Source organism: Littorina saxatilis, unplaced genomic scaffold, assembly GCF_037325665.1.
Source record: "Littorina saxatilis isolate snail1 unplaced genomic scaffold, US_GU_Lsax_2.0 scaffold_331, whole genome shotgun sequence".
Taxonomy (NCBI): Eukaryota; Metazoa; Mollusca; class Gastropoda; order Littorinimorpha; family Littorinidae; genus Littorina; species Littorina saxatilis.
Genome location: NW_027126038.1, coordinates 85,141 through 106,490, shown reverse-complemented (window position 1 = coordinate 106,490; position 21,350 = coordinate 85,141). Strand labels below are relative to the sequence as shown.

At 39.9% G+C, this 21,350-nt stretch overlaps 1 long non-coding RNA gene across 1 annotated transcript; it reads right to left on the bottom strand.

The window, feature by feature from the left end:
* Positions 1 to 2,594: 2,594 nt before the first annotated feature.
* Positions 2,595 to 12,099, bottom strand: LOC138954482 (uncharacterized). The gene is made up of 2 exons (XR_011451855.1): positions 11,944 to 12,099; positions 2,595 to 2,767 (listed from the first exon to the last, which is right to left on the bottom strand). It is a non-coding gene; the product is annotated as an uncharacterized lncRNA (long non-coding RNA).
* Positions 12,100 to 21,350: the final 9,251 nt, after the last annotated feature.

Genomic DNA, 21,350 nt, shown 5'->3' with positions numbered 1-21,350 from the left:
ACTGAAGAATATGCATTCCTTGCGAATATTAGGAGCATGTTGCTACAATTCGCAACAAGAGACGAATGGTGGCAAATGGTTAAAAACATTTACGAATGTCTTGCGACCATGTCCCGATCATTACGAATTATTGGTGAATTCTATTCGCAGAAGAAATACGGCACAGTGTAAGAGCAGTATTACGAACAATGCGAATTGCATAAGCGCTTTATTCGTAAAATGTTTGCAAGCACTCACAACACTCGCAAGGCCACTCGCAACGTTCGTAATACATCCGCAAGACATTCGTATATGGATTTGTATGCATTCGCAATGATCGGTAAGGCTTCGAATTTTCAATATTTTTTCCTGTCCATTCGTCTCTTTTTTTGCCGAATGCAACATGTTCATATTCGCAAGGATATTCGGCACAGTGTAAGACAGGCTTAAGAAGACAAAATAGATCGCTAAGTTTCATTTGTTTGTGATGAATTTATGACCTTTCATGAAGTAGTTTTTTTGTTTGTTTTTTACTTTTGCCAGTTTGCCAGTTCGTTTTTTGAACTTTGCAAAGCAGTGTCGTCTGTTTAGGTCTGGGGATACGCCAATGAAAAGAGCCGAAGAATCCCCGAGCGTTTCTATTGGGTTTGCTTTTGATTATCCATGTATAACCTGCTTCCTGCAACTATGGTAACCGAGGATGTATTGCATGGGGAACATGAGATTTATTTCCCAGGTGTTTGTGAATGAAAACTTGTGAAAATGATGACAATGGTTGTTGTGCTTGACAATACCTTTAATACTGTAGTCAACTAATATAAGGTATTGCTGTCTTTTGTAGTCGCACATGTCTGCTCCAACCATCTGGAGGGCTCTGTTGGGTAGAGGAGTAGGTGTCAAGGGTTCTTTCCTCCGCGAAGGTTTCCTCTCCTCACAATGGTTGCAGGGCTGGACTATCTGCTTGATGTCTTGATTCAGTCCAGGCCACCAAACTGATTGACTGGCTCTCTCACGACACTTTTCTATGCCCTGGTGTACACTGTGGATCAAATCCAGGATCTCCTTCCGCATTGACTTCGGAAAGACAATCTTGCTTCCTTTCACCAGGAGTCCGCTGTGAATGCTGAGTTCGTTTCTGACGGAAAAAAGCTCTCTGTTCATCCATCGCAGCTGTGCATTGTTGTGATTTCATAGATAAAGTTAGCGTTCGAGGGAGTACCCTTAAACAAAGGGGCATGAGTAGTATTGGGAATAAGTTTTTTTTCGTGGCGAACTTGATAAAACGTGTTCAGTAGACCCCAATGAATATGTCCAGCCTACTGAAGCTGGATCCTGAGGGGGGTGCACGGTAGGCCTAGCTGGCTTGAAGACTATGTGATTTGTCTCTAAATCAAATGAGTCAAGTCCCTCCAGATATTTCTCGAATTTCTCGCAGGCCCAGACCGATGCTAGACACTCTTTTTCGATTTGAGCGTATCCACGCTCTGCTGATGTCAGTTTTCGTGAGCCGAAGGCCACTGGCCACAGGCTTCTTGATGCCATCGTGGTCTTGTAGGAGAACTGTAGGCGGGTGTTGGATCTTGCGACAGCTGTTCTTTGACTTTGGCGAACGCTCTTGACTGCTGGTCTCCCCAGGACCACTCTTGATCCTTTTCAAGCAGCTATGTGACTGGTCGAAGGGTTGAAGACAAGTTTGGGACGTATCGGCCCAAAAAGTGTATCACCCCGAGCACGCGCCTCAGCTCAGTGATGTCTTGTGGGTCAGGCATGTCCACGATTGCCTCAACCTTGGATGTGTCAGGTTTCACCCCATCAGCACTTATCAAGTGTCCAAGGAACTCTATTTCATTCTTTCTCAACTCTGTCTTCTCTCTGTTGAGTTTCAACCCCACAGACTGGTGTTTCTTGAACGCGTTGTCTAGATGCTTCTCGTGGGCGTTGTCATCGTCGCTGTAGACGAGGACACGGAGCTTATATTTGAAGGTTTTGCAAGACCCAATAAATAGAGAATCTTCTACTCGTTTCACTCCACCCAGCAAACAATTTTACGTTGTATTCACGTTATATTCACGTTGGGTTACGTTGGGTTTACGTTGCGTTTCAACGTTTTTTTACGTAGATTTGTATGGACGAAATCACGTGGGAATAACGTTGGAAAACAACGTTGCATTTTACGTGACACCAACGTGAATGCAACGTGAATTATTGGTGGAGGTGGATTGTTCGTAAAAACATTACGTGAATTTTACGTTGTCACAACGTGAATTTTTGGTTGTGGTTGTGGTTTGGTTGAAATTGCGTTGCATTTTTACGTAATGTCCACGTGAATGGAACGTAAATTTTAGGTCAAAATTTAGCTCAAAAATTACGTGAATTCTACGTTGACACAACGTAAAAGTTGTGTTTTGGTGCATTTTTCCTGATAAAATTGACGTGAATTACACGTCGACACAACGTGAATTTTTGGTTGTGGTTGTGGTTTGGTTTGATTTCGACGTGAATGCAACGTTGAGAGTGAATGTAGGTTTTGGTAAATGTATCCACGCACACACACCAACTTTCACACTCAGTCACAGATCATAAGGACTATTACATGTAACACCATAAACTCAAGATACGATCAACAATTTTATTTCATAACAAAAACATGCATATTATGTTGCGGAGAAATTAAAAATGCACGCAGCTTAGCAGGGCAACAGCACAGCATATTCAATCGATTTCATTCTTTGTCCTGGTGGTCCTCTTCTCCCAGGCAGTCCTCGATGCGCCTCTTTGATGCTGGTCGCTAAACAAAGCAAAGACAGCACATTGATATTAGTGACACTATATATATACGAATCCCACACACACACACACACACTCACACACAAACTCACACTAGCGCGTCACCTTATTCCCACTACTATGAGTTATACACAACTACAATAAGCGATAAACGTTTCATATGCTGATCAGGATGCAATGAACTTTGACACGCTCCAATTAAAGCCCATTATAGGGGCCGGTGTCCGTCTCTCTCCTTGAGGCTAAAAGGGCTCACAGCCTTTTCAACATTGTTATCAAAATCAAAATCTTTCGGTAACCTGGAAAGCTCATCGGAGCTAGTACTGTCTCAATTATCCACCGATCGCCGTAGGTCGAAGTTGAAGACTATCAAGTGTATGCATGTTGTACAGGTGGGAGGTGCACAGAAAATGGAAGCAATCATTACAATCAAACTTTGTTTGTTAAATACACTACTCTTTGTCATCGGAAACTAAAAGTTATTTGGTTTTGGCCTTTTTTTTCCACAGATTATACATTGTAAATGAAAAAAAGCAAAATGAAGCAATACCAAATAAAAACAAAATGTTCAGAAACATACATGATACATGGGTAGTATCAAAACGGTTGGTTGGTTGGTTAACCTAAGCTTAACGTCCTCACAGAAACTAGTGCCAATTAGGGACATGAAGTGGTTATATGCTGGGACAAAACGGTTGGGAAAAAGGAGAACTTTAAAGTTGCCATCAAGCAAGAGAGGGATGGGTGGTTTCAACTTGCAAGGGTAATAAGAAAGCAGTGAGAGAGACAATTAAGGGCGACATGTGCGATCAAGTTGAATTTGAAAGTCCAGCACCTATAATTACAAGTTTTCCACGTTATATTTCCAGTGTTATCCATGCCAAGCTAAGAAGGTTCCTTTTTTTCCAACCTTCATCTGTCCGACACGTGCGATCTCACTTTTTCAGTGAGTTATTTTTTCCCTTTAACATCTGGTTGCCAGACTTCCGTCAACCTCTTGTCAAATTTCACACTGTGATTCTCACGTATCTGATCGCTTCTTTAAGAGCACTTGACAGTGTCCAGTCAATCACTTCTTTCAGACGGGTCATAAAATTGCAAAGGCTCCTAAATGCCCCGCTCCTGTACAAACTGTGGGGGGAGGATCTATGGGGGGGAGGGGGGGGGGGGATCTTAGATTGAGAGGAGACGGAATGCATGGAACGGAAATGTTATGAATCGTTTTGTAGTTTTTGTGTCTGGGGCATGTAAACAAAACAAAAATGAGCAAAATTCTGAGAGAAAAACGGGAGCTTTATCAAAGCAAATTTGTTTTACAGTTGTTGTGATTATTTAACGACAAGAGGAGACACAATACAATTTGTTATACTTTTGATTTCTAAGAGTTGAAATCAATTACGCAGATATATTATAAGTCTACAAAGCCATGACGGTGCCAAAATAGCATGATAGCATTTTTGAATATTTCACTAATCAGAGCAGCAGAATTCTAACTTCATTAAAAAAATCAATCTAATCAAAGAATTTAGTAAGCACTGAAGGCATCGTGATCATTAAAAAATCTCACAACTTAAGAACATCATACCTCTGCATAAATTACGCTTATGCAGTATGTTTCTTCCGATTAATGCAAACACTTTTTTTTGTCGCAGAGCAGGGACCCGGCATTGATACCGTCACCTGAAAATCAGTGGCTGTGTTGTAAGACCTACATTTTGTAATTGACAATGACTTGAAAAGGCACGTGTCCTAAGCATATAGGAAAGGTAATACATGTACACTCAACGGTGTCTTTTGCACACTGCTATCTGACAAATTATTTAGAGCGGTCATCAGAAGCAGGCGACGATAGTCGAGTGATTTATTACCCACGGGGGGTTGAGGCTGCAGACAATTAACTGTGAACTGAGAAGGGGTAAGCGGTGGGGGCGGAGGGGGTTAAAAGGGGGAGGGAGTGGGGTGGCAGACATAAAATAATGAAAACTTGTTACGGTCCGACTTTGGGTTTGGTGTGTGTTGGCTACGCTGATGTCTCAAGTAGACTCACGTTCATAAGGGGGTGGGTAAATCAACATGGTCGGCAACTTTATGATCCAGGTCGACAAAAGACAGTCAAGTGTGTAATTAGCCAATCAGTCAGATGACATCAAGGTGTCAAGTTCTGAATTCTTCTCATACCACCGTTCCGACCTCATCTCTCGGACAAAAGTTGGACAACCAAGTTTTGGAAGAAATTTTCAAGGAAGAATGACATCACAGGTTTCTGGAAAGCAAGGATTCGGGACAAAAGAAAGAATAACAGACACTATAACACACACACACACACACACACACACACAAACACACACACACACAGGCACGAACTCAAACAAACACACTGGCACACCACACACACACTGACACCACACACACACACCGACACCACACACACACACACACTCACACTCACACACTCACGCACGAACACACACATACAAACTTGCGCGCGCGCGCACTGATTTCTAAACAACAACAACAGTAAGCAGTGAACGATGCATATGCTAATCATGAGGCAAGAAATGAATGTGGCAAGTTTGATTCAACTTTGACCCGCTCTAAATCCCACGTTGTACACAGTCTGTCTCCCTGAGGATAAAAGGGCTCACAGTTTCCAAAACTTGTGATCAAAATCAAAGTCTTTCAGTAACCTGGAAAGCTACTTAGAGTGCTGTCTCAATTATCCCCCTATCGCCGTAGGTCGAAGTTGAGGACTATCAAGTGTATAGGGAGGGGTAGGGGGAGGGAGGAAGGGAATTGTTACGACACGACTTTGTCGTGTAAAAGGAAATGATGGGTGGCACGCGGATATCCGTGGGATGTTCAGACATGGAAATTGCTCAAAATAACGATTATCTATTAAACTCATAGCTCATGGATTTCCATTAAGTACTTTTACCCCGCGTTGTACTTGAAGTCCGACACCTAGTGTGAAAACGATCGTTCAATAGTCCAATTACATATTTCTGCCCCTTTTCCCGTTTAACCCCCAAATAACAACAACTACAACAAAGACAGCAAGAGCGACGACGACGACAACAAAATGTTGGAACCAAATTGAAATCATTGCAAACAAGACACCAGTAAATGTCGGACACCTACATGGTGGTTTTCAAGTTCCTCATTTTGTTACATGTCCCCATACAACACTTTACCTATTGATTTTGTTATTTGGTTAGTTAATTTGAAATTAATGTTAAAGTTCCTAATTTGTTATCTAAATTTCGCCATAACGCATTTATTAACTCATTCATTTATGAACTTATTTATGTATCATTTCCCTATTCGTCTATTTGTTTATTTTTTTATTTCAGTTATTTCGGCATGTAGGTATTTCGGTTGTAAGCAATTCAGTTATAATAAAACAAATTCACCCATTATTAGAAAGGAGAAAACAAATTGGAATGTCGGGTGCACATTCCAAGTTGATCCCTTTTTTAACTAAAAATAGCGCGCGTTATTACTAACAATGCTCTTTTTCAAGCTTATAAAATATAAAGCCCACATGTTAAAATACCTTGACAACTACAAAGTGGGAAATTACAACGACGGTCAACAGTCAGAGTTATATATTGCTTGCAAGCCTGTCCGCCCTGTATCCAAGATATTCCCCATGCACTGGCATGGTCCTAAGAGGACACACTTATTACTCAACAGTAAATTCCAGTAAGCCTTTAGTCGGACTCTGTCATTATATTTAGTCAAGTTTTGACTAAATATTTTAACATCGAGGGGGAATCGAAACGAGGGTCGTGCGTGTGTGCGTGTGTGCGTGCGTGTGTGTGTGTGTGTGTGTAGAGCGATTCAGACTAAACTACTGGACCGATCTTTATGAAATTTGACATGAGAGTTCCTGGGTATGAAATCCCCGAACGTTTTTTTCATTTTTTTGATAAATGTCTTTGATGACGTCATATCCGGCTTTTCGTGAAAGTTGAGGCGGCACTGTCACGCCCTCATTTTTCAACCAAATTGGTTCAAATTTTGGTCAAGTAATCTTCGACGAAGCCCGGGGTTCGGTATTGCATTTCAGCTTGGTGGCTTAAAAATTAATTAATGACTTTGGTCATTAAAAATCTGAAAATTGTAAAAAAAAAAAAAAATATTTATAAAACGATCCAAATTTACGTTTATCTTATTCTCCATCATTTGCTGATTCCAAAAACATATAAATATGTTATATTCGGATTAAAAACAAGCTCTGAAAATTAAATATATAAAAATCATTATCAAAATTAAATTGTCCAAATCAATTTAAAAACACTTTCATCTTATTCTTTGTCGGTTCCTGATTCCAAAAACATATAGATATGATATGTTTGGATTAAAAACACGCTCAGAAAGTTAAAACAAAGAGAGGTACAGAAAAGCGTGCTATCCTTCTTAGCGCAACTACTACCCCGCTCTTCTTGTCAATTTCACTGCCTTTGCCATGAGCGGTGGCCTGACGATGCTACGAGTAAAATGGCATTGCGTTCAGTTTCATTCTGTGAGTTCGACAGCTACAGCTACTTGACTAAATATTGTATTTTCGCCTTACGCGACTTGTTTTTATGTTTGTGAATGTCACATGTCACAGAAAAAACCCACAACTCCCAAGATCACGGAAGCATGATTAACCATTCAGTCAATTCAAGGGAATGCACGCTGAAAACGTCCGCTTTCATTTCACCTAAGAGGGGGAGGAAGGTGTTTTGTTAATTTTCTATTGCTGGTACTCGCACGTGTCCAAAGTGTGTGGGAAAAAGAACAAGTCGCGTAAGGCGAAATTACTACATTTAGTCAAGCTGTGGAGCTCACAGAATGAAACTGAACGCACTGCATTTTTTCCCAATGACCGTAGTCCGCCGCTCGTACAAAGGGCGGTGAAATTAACGACCCTGTTTAGCGCGGAAGTGGTTGCGCTCTGTTGCATAGCACGCTTTTCTGTACCTCTCTTCGTTTTAACTTTCTGAGCGTGTTTTTAATCCAAACATATCATATCTACATGTATATGTTTTTGGAATCAGGAATCGACAGGGAATACGATGAAATTGTTTTTAGATCGATTTCGGAAAATTAATTTTAATCATAATTTTTATATTTTTAATGTTTAGAGCTTGTTTGTAATCCAAATATAACATATGTATACGTTTTTGGAATCAGAAAATGACGAAAAATAAGATGAAAATGTTTTTGGATCGTTTGATAAAAAAATAATTTTAATTACAAGTTTCCGATTTTTAATGACCAAAGTCATTAATTAGTTTTTAAGCCATCAAGCTGAAAGTCCGGCCTTCGTCGAAAATTGCTTTGCCAAAATTTCAATCAATTTGATTGAAAAATAGTGGTTTCGCTGTGCTGCATAGCACGCTTTTCTGTACCTCTCTTCGTTTGGTTTAAACTGTTTTATTCAACGTTTGTGCATTATTTACAAATAAAAAAACGCATATAGAGTAAACAACACAAGCATAATGCTTATAGTGGTGTTTACAGTTTTCTAGAAAAATACATATAAATGGCGGCTATTGTACAGTTTAAATGAAGAGCAAGCAAACATGAAAAGAAAATTGAATGAAAAATGTACATCAAAACAAAAATCCGTTTAAGAATACATATATTATATTTTTCGTTTTTAACTTTGTGAGCGTGTTTTTAATCCAAACATATCATATCTATATGTTTTTTTGAATCAGGAACCGACAAGGAATAAGACGAAATTGTTTTTAAATCGATTTCGGAAATTTGATTTTGATAATAATTTTTATATTTTTAATTTTCAGAGCTTGTTTTTAATCCAAATATAACATATTTATATGCTTTTTGAATCAGATAATGACGCAGAATAAGATGGAATTGTTTTTGGAACGTTTGATCAAAAAAATAATTTTAATTACAAGTTTCCGATTTTTAACGACCAAACTCACTCATTAGTTTTTAAGCCACCAAGCTGAAATACAATACCGAAGTCCGGCCTTTGTCGAAGATTGCGTGGCCAAAATTTCAATCAATTTGATTGAAAAATGAGGGTGTGACAGTGCCGCCTCAACTTTTACAAAAAGCCGGATATAACGTCATCAAAGGTATTAATCGAAAAAATGAAAAAAAATGTCCGGGGATATAATTCCCAGGAACTCTCATGTAAAATTTCATAAAGATCAGTCCAGTAGTTTAGTCTGAATCGCTCTACACACACACACGCGCACACACACACAGACACACAGACACACAGACACAGACACAGACACACACACACACATACACACACACACACACACACACATCACGACCCTCGTCTCGATTCTCCCTCTATGGACATTCTGTGAGTTCGACAGCTTGACTAAATGTTGTATTTTCGCCTTACGCGACTTGTTTTTTGCTGTATGTTTCTCTCTTTTTCTTTATTTTGTCTTATATGTCTGTAATGAACATTTTAAAATGAAGAGGAAAAACACAACCCACGATCCTCTCAACGAAACAGTACATTAAAAAACCTGCGCACGCACAAACACACACAAACACAACTTTTCGAGAAAACATTGGCTGCATTTTTTTTTTACTGGTGAGCGTACCCCAAAAAGAAATCCAACATGTGTTGTCCATATGATTTGCCCGTTCGGTTTTCTTTTGTTCTCATACGCGAGATGTCTCAAGAGGACCCATTTTGGCAAAGTTTAGAGGAGGGGGGGGGGGGAGGGGGGAGCATGTCCGTAATTTTATTATCCAAGTGAACAAACGATCGACAAAAGCCCGACAAAAGACTGCCAAGTGCCGTAAATGAGTCAGGTAAGATCAAGGTGCGATTTTTGACTTATACTTCATACCAGTTTTCCTCGCCTCTTCTCTCCTTAACAAAGGTCTAGCAACAAAGTTTGGGGGGTGTAATCTCATAAGGAGTGACATAATATCACATGCGAATATGAGGGAACGAGACAGAAGAATGAATAAAACAGCCGCTATTACGCTATCTGTGTTGTGGCTGGAAGAAAAAAGAAAAAGAAAGAATACCGTCCAACTAACACGAAGAAGAATGGGAAAAAATCTTAAATAAAGGGAGAGGTACAAAGGTTGCGATTCATCTCGGCTAGATATTATTCACGATTTTTGTAAACATACATGTAGTAAGCCTATACTCGCATCAGACACATATTTTACATGTATCAGCATCCTACATTTTGTCCGTGTCTGCCTTCTGGCCGGGTTTGCGATTTCTACATATTATATTCATGTGTTCTTCTCTCTGACAGTGCGGGCTCAACTTTTACAAACGGGAAAATATGACATCAAATAACGCTATCAAATATCGGAGAACAGCCACACAAGCGAATGCTCTCAAGAATATGTAAACCAATGTTCATCAAAATCCGTCAGGTAGCACACACACCCACACACACACACACACACACACACACACACACACACACAGTCCGAGTGTGTCATTACTTGAATAAGGTGTGCACGTTAAAGATCCCACGATTGACAAAAGGGTCTTTCCTGGCAAAATTGTATTGGCATAGATAAAAATGTCCACCAAAATACCCGTGTGACTTGGAATAATAGGCCGTGAAAAGTAGGATATGCGCCGAAATGGCTGCGATCTGCTGGCCGATGTGAATGCGTTATGTATTGTGTAAAAAAAAATTCCATCTCACACAGCATAGATAAAAATCCCTGCGCCTTGAATATGTGCGCGATATAAATTGCACAAAATAAAAATACAAAAATAAATAAATAAATCCCTGCGCTTAGAACTGTACCCACGGAATACGCGCGATATAAGCCTCATATTGATTGATTGATTGAATCAGTGAATGTGAAAAGACTATGGGTAGTCGTCTAAGACAGGTTAAAATCAGTCTAACGAATGACTACACAAACCTGCATGTGTCAGGTTTTAATTTTTGTTTGTTTGTTCTTTCTTTATTTTGTTTTGTTATTTCGTACGTTCGTTGATAAAATGACGTCCCAACCTGCCGCGCACACACACACACACACACACACACACACACACACACACACACATTATAATCCCCCCTCCCGAATCCCCTCCCCCATTCTCCACCCGATAGCTCCTCTTTGTCTCACTCTCTCCTCCTTACAAATAACAATTTGATACGTTCATCTTTAATCCACCCCCCTCCCCGAATCACCTCCCCATTCTCCACCCGATAGCTCCTCTTTGTCTCGCTCTCTCCCCCGGTGTGACGTTTTCATCTTTCGCCGTGTTGATATTTCGCTTCTCGGCCTCGTTGAACTAGTATAAACTCTACACTGAACAAAAAAACACCCTACGATAGTACTGATGAGCGACCTTGTGTACCTTACATTCATGGGGTCAAATTTGTCCAACCAATTTGTTTATTTAACTTAGAAATTTGATTCATCCTAAAATGTTTCCTTCTTACTCAAGGGACGTAACCACTGAGTATACGTTTTCGAAGAATTAGGTATTGGGGTTGAAATCTATTAAATTTTACCACCAATTTTCTTCACATGCAAGAAACTGACATGCTTTTCGTCCTTAAATAATTTCACTTCTTAATTTTACCAGGAAACAACATTTCAGTCTTGAGTATATGTCGAGGGGGAAATATGTACACAGGCGAAAGATTGAAATCGTGACACCGGCAGGGTATCTCGGCTGCCTACTTGAGTGAGTAACAGAACAGGTCGACAAAAGACAGTCAAGTATGTAATGAGCCAATGTGTCAAGTTCTGAATTCTCCTCATACCACTGTCCGCTGGGCAGATTCACTTGAACTTGAAGCAGCTTGTCTGGATACATCGTCCTCCCTCAAGATCGTAAAATGCCCAATTAAGTACTTGAGATATCAATGGCCGCCCCCGCTTTCAGTCTCATGCACTGAGCTAGTCTGATTAAACAGCTTTCTAAAGGTTGCGTCCGTCTATGTGAAACGTGTTTTTCCTTTGTGTTCCACTGCTTGTGACCCATTGTTTCGCTATACTGACTCAAAAGTTGAGTCTAAAAGAATGTGTATCCCTTGAACTGAGTTAGGGCTGACATTGTGACTATTGGAAAGACCCGCCATCTTTGGCCGGTCCGTTTCCAATCATGGTCTCGACAATCAAGTAATCTGTGCATGTGTACATGGAGTACAATAAGTGATAACGTCTCATGTGGAACAACTGAAAACAACTTACCTTCGAGTTGATTACGATGAATATTTTAGTCCTGAAAGTGTTCATCAAAGTTGAAAACCAAATTTGGGATACACAAAGTCGACCGTGGCCATCACCGGAGAACACTGTCGGTTAGTAACGCGTCTTTTTTTGGGAGGGAAAGTTTCGCACTCGCAAATCCATTTAACTCAGCAAATTCTTTGAAACAATATGCATTTATGTTATACTCTTTTCGTCTTACACAATTAGTGAACCTCTATGTTTGACCGAACATTAATTGAATAGAATATTACGAAACTAAAAATGCAGGTGATAAAACCGAAATGATTGACAAAGTTTCGACGTTGTCTCTCTCTGTCTCTCTCTGTCTCCCTCTCTCCCCTCTGGCTCTCTCTATCTCTCTCTCTCTATGTCTCTGTCTGTCTCTCTGTCTGTCTGTCTGTCTGTCTGTCTGTCTCTTGTCTGTCTGTCTCTGTCTGTCTCTCTCTCTCTCTCTCTCTTTCTCTCTCTCTCTCTCTCTCTCTCTCTCTCTCTCTCTCTCTCTCTCTCTCTCCCCCGACCCCCAGCCCCAATTTTTGGAAGGTTGGAAACTAGAGGACGTACATTTCTGTACAGTCACCATAAAATCTTCATTATGAATGCAAAAATGTTAACAAAATCGGCAAACCATAAAAGAACATGAAACAAGTCGCGTAAGGCGAAAATACAATATTTAGTCAAGTAGCTGTCGAACTCACAGAATGAAACTGAAGGCAATGCCATTTTTCAGCAAGACCGTATACTCGTAGCATCGTCAGTCCACCGCTCATGGCAAAGGCAGTGAAATTGACAAGAAGAGCGGGGTAGTAGTTGCGCTAAGAAGGATAGCACGCTTTTCTGTACCTCTCTTTGTTTTAACTTTCTGAGCGTGTTTTTAATCCAAACATATCATATCTATATGTTTTTGGAATCAGGAACCGACAAGGAATAAGATGAAAGTGTTTTTAAATTGATTTGGACAATTTAATTTTGATAATAATTTTTATATATTTAATTTTCAGAGCTTGTTTTTAATCCGAATATAACATATTTATATGTTTTTGGAATCAGCAAATGATGGAGAATAAGATAAACGTAAATTTGGATCGTTTAATAAATTTTTATTTTTTTTTACAATTTTCAGATTTTTAATGACCAAAGTCATTAATTAATTTTTAAGCCACCAAGCTGAAATGCAATACCGAAGTCCGGGCTTCGTCGAAGATTACTTGACCAAAATTTCAACCAATTTGGTTGAAAAATGAGGGCGTGACAGTGCCGCCTCAACTTTCACGAAAAGCCGGATATGACGTCATCAAAGACATTTATCAAAAAAATGAAAAAAACGTTCGGGGATTTCATACCCAGGAACTCTCATGTCAAATTTCATAAAGATCGGTCCAGTAGTTTAGTCTGAATCGCTCTACACACACACAGACACACACACACACACACACACGCACACACACACACGCACACACACACGCACATACACCACGACCCTCGTTTCGATTCCCCCTCGATGTTAAAATATTTAGTCAAAACTTGACTAAATATAAAAAGGAAAGAGGTGCATTTAAAGGCTGTTGGGTACTGGCTCTCAAAATCCGTTCAGCAGAATGAGTTCGCATGTAACTGAAACTATTCTTAAAAGTTACTTGGTGATTTTAAAAGCTTGATAACACAAGTCCCATGATTTTAGACATGCTACAATGCCTTTAATCGAAGAAAGTTTGCGTTCTTGGCCGAGTCAATGCAGCTGGCTCGAAAATCACCTCCCTTGGACGCGTGACGTCTATAGCGGAATCGGCCGGGTGGAACGGCGCTCTCTTATGCCGTGCAATGGGCGCAATCGGGTAGTCTAGTCATGTCCTCAAGAATACTTCAAAGGTAGGTCAAGAGAAACTAAGGACGGGGTGCGAGGGTGACTTCTCCCAGGTTATAACATTTCAAACAATAAATAACGGAGTTCATAACATGTATTCTGCTCCCTTCCTGCTTTTTCAGGTGTAATTCCCACTTGAACCCTGTTTTAGTTCAACTTATTGGCAGATATATTGTCACGCGCCGAGGGACACAAACACACACACACATACACACACAGCCACCCACAAACACACATACACAAACTGATATGACACACACACACACATACACAAACTGATGTCACACACACACACACACCCACACACTAACACGTGTACACACACACACACACACACACACACACACACACACACACTAACACGTGTAATCACACACACATACACACACACACGCACGCACACACGTATAGACAATCACAGAGATTATATATGTTTATGTATTCTGCCCCCCTCTCGCCAATTTACAAAATACAACAAGAGGTTTGATGAGCACAGTAGATCAACTTTAAACGTACACAATTATATTTTTAGCATTACTTTTCAATTCTCGTTGATGCATTAATGATGCCAGAAAATGTAACCGGACGCATTTGGAACGCCAAAGCAATTAAATACATTGCGCGGTACATCGGCGCTTAATTTCATAACGTCTGACTGAGTCATTTGTTATTCGGTGATAGTTTCGCACATATCTATCTCCTGTATTTGAAAATCTGTTCACCTTACGTAATTTTCAAAGGTACAGTACATTTCTTTGATAAACGATACGAAACCGTGCAGGTGAAAAATTGGTAATGACTGACGTAGGATTCGTTGTGGATTTCACGTTGAGGGCACGTTGGCGATCAATCAAACCCCAACGTTGTGTGTTTACATTGAAACTACGTTGTAGGAACGTTTGTTGTATCAAACTAACTTTTGTTTTTAAATCACGTGAATTTCACGTGAAAATCACGTGAGTATACCAACGTTGTTCGAACACCAGAAAATCACAATAATACAACGTCGATTTTACGTTGCTTTTTAAGGTGGAATCCACGTGAAATTTACGTTATGTACCAACGTGTAAAAAACAAAAAAACACAACTGTAACGCAACGTTGCTTTCACGTTGTGTTTTTTGGTTGGATCCACGTAAATTTCACGTAATCTTCGCAACATTTGTAAGACACCAAAATGCAACGTGAAATTCACGTAAATTATACGTTGTATTACAACGTCGAAAGAACACCAAAATCTCACAATGACACAACGTTGGTTTTACGTTGCGTTTTTTGGTTGGCTCAACGTAAATTTCACGTAAAGTTCGCAACGTTGCTAATGACACGAAAAATTCACATTTTCGCAACGTCGTATTTACGTTGTGTGTTTGCTGGGCAACGTTTAGTGCTTTGATTTTTCCGCGTTCCCCCATGATGTTTGCTATGTTATCCCGAATCACAACATTAGTAAGATCTAGATCAGCACTTTTCAGGATGTGTACGGGAACGTGTACGGATAACGTCATAAATCTGGTTTTTACGTCACGCGTTTGCCAAGATCTTCAGTCTTGGTGGGAGCAAAACAACGCATGCATTTGGAACATTGGAGACAAAAAGTGAGGTCTCTGCTTCATGTTCGATCATCTAGAACACTGTATTATACGCAAACGCCAAACGCTGACTCTCATAATTTGTCAATAAGGAGCGGCCATTTCGTTTTGTCCTTGTCCAAGGGCCCCGGAGGCCCTGCAGCGAATACAAAAAACGGTTATTACCTCTAGTATGGTCTGAGCGTGAGCTAACTTTTGCACATAAATGTATGTCAATTCCTTGTTACTCCTAGTTCTGAGAGCAATACATACTACCAACAACGTCATATCCGATACTGTCCGGGCGTACTTTTTCAGAATTTGAAATTATTTTTAAAATATAAGCAAGCTCTTTCTTATCACATGCACTATCATTTTAAATGACACGATCGTCAGTGCTGTTGCTGCAGTCATTTTTGTGCATGAGGAAGTCCCTGTGAGTCTTCGCCATGGCTAAAAGTAAATGTCCGGGGAAATAGACTCAAATGCAGTAACTTTTTTCGGGTATATTTGTTATCCCATTTTGAGGGACTTTTTACACAGGAATACGCTCAAAACAACCTTCAAACGTTTTTGGTTTATGAACTGGTCTTTGTTTACAGCTGAAGTGCGTCTGAGTCTAGCCAAGAGGCAACAAAGAGAGAAAATAGACTTGGGGTTTCCATAACCGTCATCTCCGGCTTTTTCTGGCAAATGAGAAATAATGTATGTTCCATCTTGTGATATGGTGTTCACTCGCATGGACATACAACAACAAAATCATTAACAGGGCCGTCAGGTGTCTTCTGGCTCTGTCGTGAGGCAAAATGCGAGTGCCCGTCATCTCCGATACCGTCATCGCCGATACTGTCATTTGCGGGCCAAAATAGGATGCCGTTTTCGACGTGCTTGTTGACAAATCATATATCGTTTGAAAGAACAAGTCCTGCTCTCTATTCTAACCAATGGGCATTCAGATTCTTTTGATACTCTGTAATCTGCACTTAACTGAAAAAAGGCAATGTTTAATCTTTTCTTGTCTCAAAGACCTGCAAGATATTCAAACGTCCACAGACCAACTAACAGTCCAGCCTTTTATCTTTGGTTCTATGTATTTGGTTTTCCTGTACGTGTAGATTTAAGGGTGCCGCTGGTGTAATTTGTAAACACACCGTTCGCAGGTGTCAAAAACGCCACTGAAAAGTTCAACCACGCGCGTTTTTAGATCTAGTCACTCAAACCGTCGCATTTACTTCCCAGCAAACAATTTTACGTTGTATTCACGTTATATTCACGTTGGGTTACGTTGGGTTTACGTTGCGTTTCAACGTTTTTTTACGTAGATTTGTATGGACGAAATCACGTGGGAATAACGTTGGAAAACAACGTTGCATTTTACGTGACACCAACGTGAATGCAACGTGAATTATTGGTGGAGGTGGATTGTTCGTAAAAACATTACGTGAATTTTACGTTGTCACAACGTGAATTTTTGGTTGTGGTTGTGGTTTGGTTGAAATTGCGTTGCATTTTTACGTTATGTCCACGTGAATGGAACGTAAATTTTAGGTCAAAATTTTGATCAAAAATTACGTGAATTCTACGTTGACACAACGTAAAAGTTGTGTTTTGGTGCATTTTTTTCTGATAAAATTGACGTGAATTACACGTCGACACAACGTGAATGTTTGGTTGTGGTTGTGGTTTGGTTTGATTTCGACGTGAATGCAACGTTGAGAGTGAATGTAGGTTTTGGTAAATGTATACACGCACACACACCAACTTTCACACTCAGTCACAGATCATAAGGACTATTACATGTAACACCATAAACTCAAGATACGATCAACAATTTTATTTCATAACAAAAACATGCATATTATGTTGCGGAGAAACTAAAAATGCACGCAGCTTTGCAGGGCAACAGCACAGCATATTCAATCGATTTCATTCTTTGTCCTGGTGGTCCTCTTCTCCCAGGCAGTCCTCTATGCGCCTCTTTGATACTGGTCGCTAAACAAAGCAAAGACAGCACATTGATATTAGTGACACCAGAGCCTCCATAATGTCTGGAGTAGAAATACACATCTTTTCAACTTAGGTCACTTTTTAGTAACTTTCCACTGCCTGCTATATATGTCTCTGGCCTACTGCCAACAGAGTGTTGACACTACATGTATTTCTTTTTAATATATGAAATAAAGCATTATGTCCCTTCTTCGAGCCTTGTTGTGTCAGATTTAGGCCGCAAGCCAAGACAACAAAAGACTGTGTGCCAGTGTGTATTCCTTCCATAAGAAATGAAGTATTTCAAACGAAAATTGATCGTTTCAGAACAGTTTGGGGGTATTTTATTTGTATTTGCATCATTAAGACATTTGACCTGGAAGGGAAACTGTCTTTAATCTGTGTACAAGAATTAAATGTTTGTAATTGTCCAAACACAAATAACATCCGTTACTGCCATATATATATGTACGAATCACACACACTCACACACAAACTCACACTAGCGCGTCACCTTATTCCCACTACTATGAGTTATACACAACTACAATAAGCGATAAACGTTTCATATGCTGATCAGGATGCAATGAACTTTGACACGCTCCAAAGCCCATTATAGGGGCCGGTGTCCGTCTCTCTCCTTGAGGATAAAAGGGCTCACAGCCTTTTCAACATTGTTATCAAAAACAAAGTCTTTCGGTAACCTGGAAAGCTCCTCGGAGCTAGTACTGTCTCAATTATCCACCGATCGCCGTAGGTCGAAGTTGAAGACTATCAAGTGTATGCATGTTGTAGAGGTGGAAGGTGCACAGAAAATGGAAGCAATCATTACAATCAAGCTTTGTTTGTTAAATACACTACTCCTTGTCGTCGGAAACTAAAAGTTATTTGGTTTGGGCCTTTTTTTCACAGATTATACATTGTAAATGAAAAAAAAGCAAAATGAAGCAATACCAAATAAAAACAAAATGTTCAGAAACATACATGATACATGAACGGTTGGTTGGTTGGTTAACCTAAGCTTAACGTCCTCAGAGAAACTAGTGCCAATTAGGGACATGAAGTGGTTATATGCTGGGACAAAACGGTTGGGAAAAAGGAGAACTTTAAAGTTGCCATCAAGCAAGAGAGGGATGGGTGGTTTCAACTTGCAAGGGTAATAAGAAAGCAGTGAGAGAGACAATTAAGGGCGACATGTGCGATCAAGTTGAATTTGAAAGTCCAGCACCTATAATTACAAGTTTTCCACGTTATATTTCCAGTGTTATCCATACCAAGAAGGTTCCTTTTTACATTTAGTCAAGTTTTGACTAAATGTTTTAACATAGAGGGGGAATCGAGACGAGGGTCGTGGTGTATGTGTGTGTGTCTGTCTGTCTGTCTGTCTGTCTGTGCGTGTGTGTGTGTAGAGCGATTCAGACTAAACTACTGGACCGATCTTTATGAAATGTGACGTGAGAGTTCCTGGGAATTATATCCCCGGACGTTTTTTTCTTTTTTTCGATAAATACCTTTGATGACGTCATATCCGGCTTTTTGTAAAAAAGTTGAGGCGGCACTGTCACACCCCTTATTTTTCAATCAAATTGATTGAAATTTTAACAAAGCAATCTTCGACAAAGGCCGGGGTTTGGTATTGCATTTCAGCTTGGTGGCTTAAAAACTAATGAGTGAGTTTGGTCATTAAAAATCGGAAACTTGTAATTAAAATTATTTTTTTATTAAACGATCCAAAAACAATTTCATCTTATTCTTCGTCATTTTCTGATTCCAAAAACATATAAATATGTTATATGTGGATTAAAAACAAGCTCTGAAAATTAAAAATATAAAAATTATGATCAAAATTAAATTTCCGAAATCGATTTAAAACCAATTTCATCTTATTCATTGTCGGTTCCTGATTCCAAAAACATATAGATATGATATGTTTGGATTAAAAACACGCTCAGAAAGTTAAAACGAAGAGAGGTACAGAAAAGCGTGCTATGCAGCACAGCGAAACCACTACAGCGCTGAACAGGCTCGTCAGTTTCACTCCGTTTTGCACAAGCGGCGGACTACGGTCATTGTGAAAAAATGCAGTGCGTTCAGTTTCATTCTGTGAGTTCGACTGAGCTTGACTAAATGTTGTATTTTCGCCTTACGCGACTTGTTTTCTAACCTTCATCTGTCCGACACGTGCGATCTCACTTTTTCAGTGAGTTATTTTTTCCCTCTAACATCTGGTTGCCAGACTTCCGTCAACCTCTTGTCAAATGTCACACTGTGATTCTCACGTATCTGATCGCTTCTTTAAGAGCACTTGACAGTGCAGCTAGTGTCCAGTCAATCACTTCTTTCAGACGGGTCATAAAATTGCAAAGGCTCCTAATTGCCCCGCTCCTGTACGCTTCGTTGGGAAAAGTCGAAGAGGCTAGCGGAAAACTTTGGGGGGAGGGTCTATGGGGGGGGGGGGGGGGGGAAGGGGGGATCTTAGATTGAGAGGAGACGGAATGCATGGAACGGAACTTTTATGAATCGTTTTGTAGTTTTTGTGTCTGGGGCATGTAAACAAAACAAAAATGAGCAAAATTCTGAGAGAAAAACGGGAGCTTTATCAAAGCAAATTTGTTTTACAGTTGTTGTGATTATTTAACGACAAGAGGAGACACAATACAATTTGTTATACTTTTGATTTCTAAGAGTTGAAATCAATTACGCAGATATATTATAAGTCTAGAAAGCCATGACGGTGCCAAAATAGCATGATAGCATTTTTGAATATTTCACTAATCAGAGCAGCAGAATTCTAACTTCATTATATAAAATCAATCTAATCAATGAATTTAGTAAGCACTGAAGGCATCGTGATCATTAAAAAATCTCACAACTTAAGAACATCATACCTCTGCATAAATTACGCTTATGCAGTATGTTTCTTCCGATTAATGCAAACACTTTTTTTTCGCAGAGCAGGGACCCGGCATTGATACCGTCACCTGAAAATCAGTGGCTGTGTTGTAAGACCTACATTTTGTAATTGACATTAGGCCTAAAAAAAAAATAGGTGTGGTTACGGTAACCCGACCTACCCTATTTTTAGGGGCCGATCCTATAACTTTTTATTACATTTGTCAAAAAAAAAAAACAAAAAAAACAAAACCGAGTGCAAAAAACGCAATGAAAGCGAAAGCGCCCGAGTCGCACACTTATTTCCCTGTCAAGTAGGTTTAATTTATACACATTAGAAAAAAAAGTTAAAAAAAAAAAAGTGATTGCCTACCTACCTACCCTATTTTTTTTGGCTATGTTACCGTAACCACACCTATTTTTTTTTTGGCCCAATGACTTGACAAGGCACGTGTCCTAAGCGTATAGGAAAGGTAATACATGTACACTCAACGGTGTCTTTTGCACACTGCTATCTGACAAATTATTTAGAGCGGTCATCAGAAGCAGGCGACGATAGTCGAGTGATTTATTACCCACGGGGGAGTTGAGGCTGCAGACAATTAACTGTGAACTGAGAAGGGGTAAGCGGTGGGGCGGAGTGGGGGGGGGGGGGGGGGGTAAAAGGGAGGGGTGACAGGCATAAAATAATGAAAACTTGTTACGGTCCGACTTTGGGTTTGGTGTGTGTTGGCTACGCTGATGTCTCAAGTAGACTCACGTTCATAAGGGGGTGGGTAAATCAACATGGTCGGCAATTTTATGATCCAGGTCGACAAAAGACAGTCAAGTGTGTAATTAGCCAATCATTCTGATGACATCAAGGTGTCAAGTTCTGAATTCTTCTCATACCACCGTTCCGACCTCATCTCTCGGACAAAAGTTGGACAACCAAGTTTTGGAAGAAAATTTTCAAGGAAGAATGACATCACAGGTTTCTGGAAAGCAAGGATTCGGGACAAAAGAAAGAATAACTGACACTATAACACACACACACACACACACACACACACACACACACACAGGCACGACCTCAAA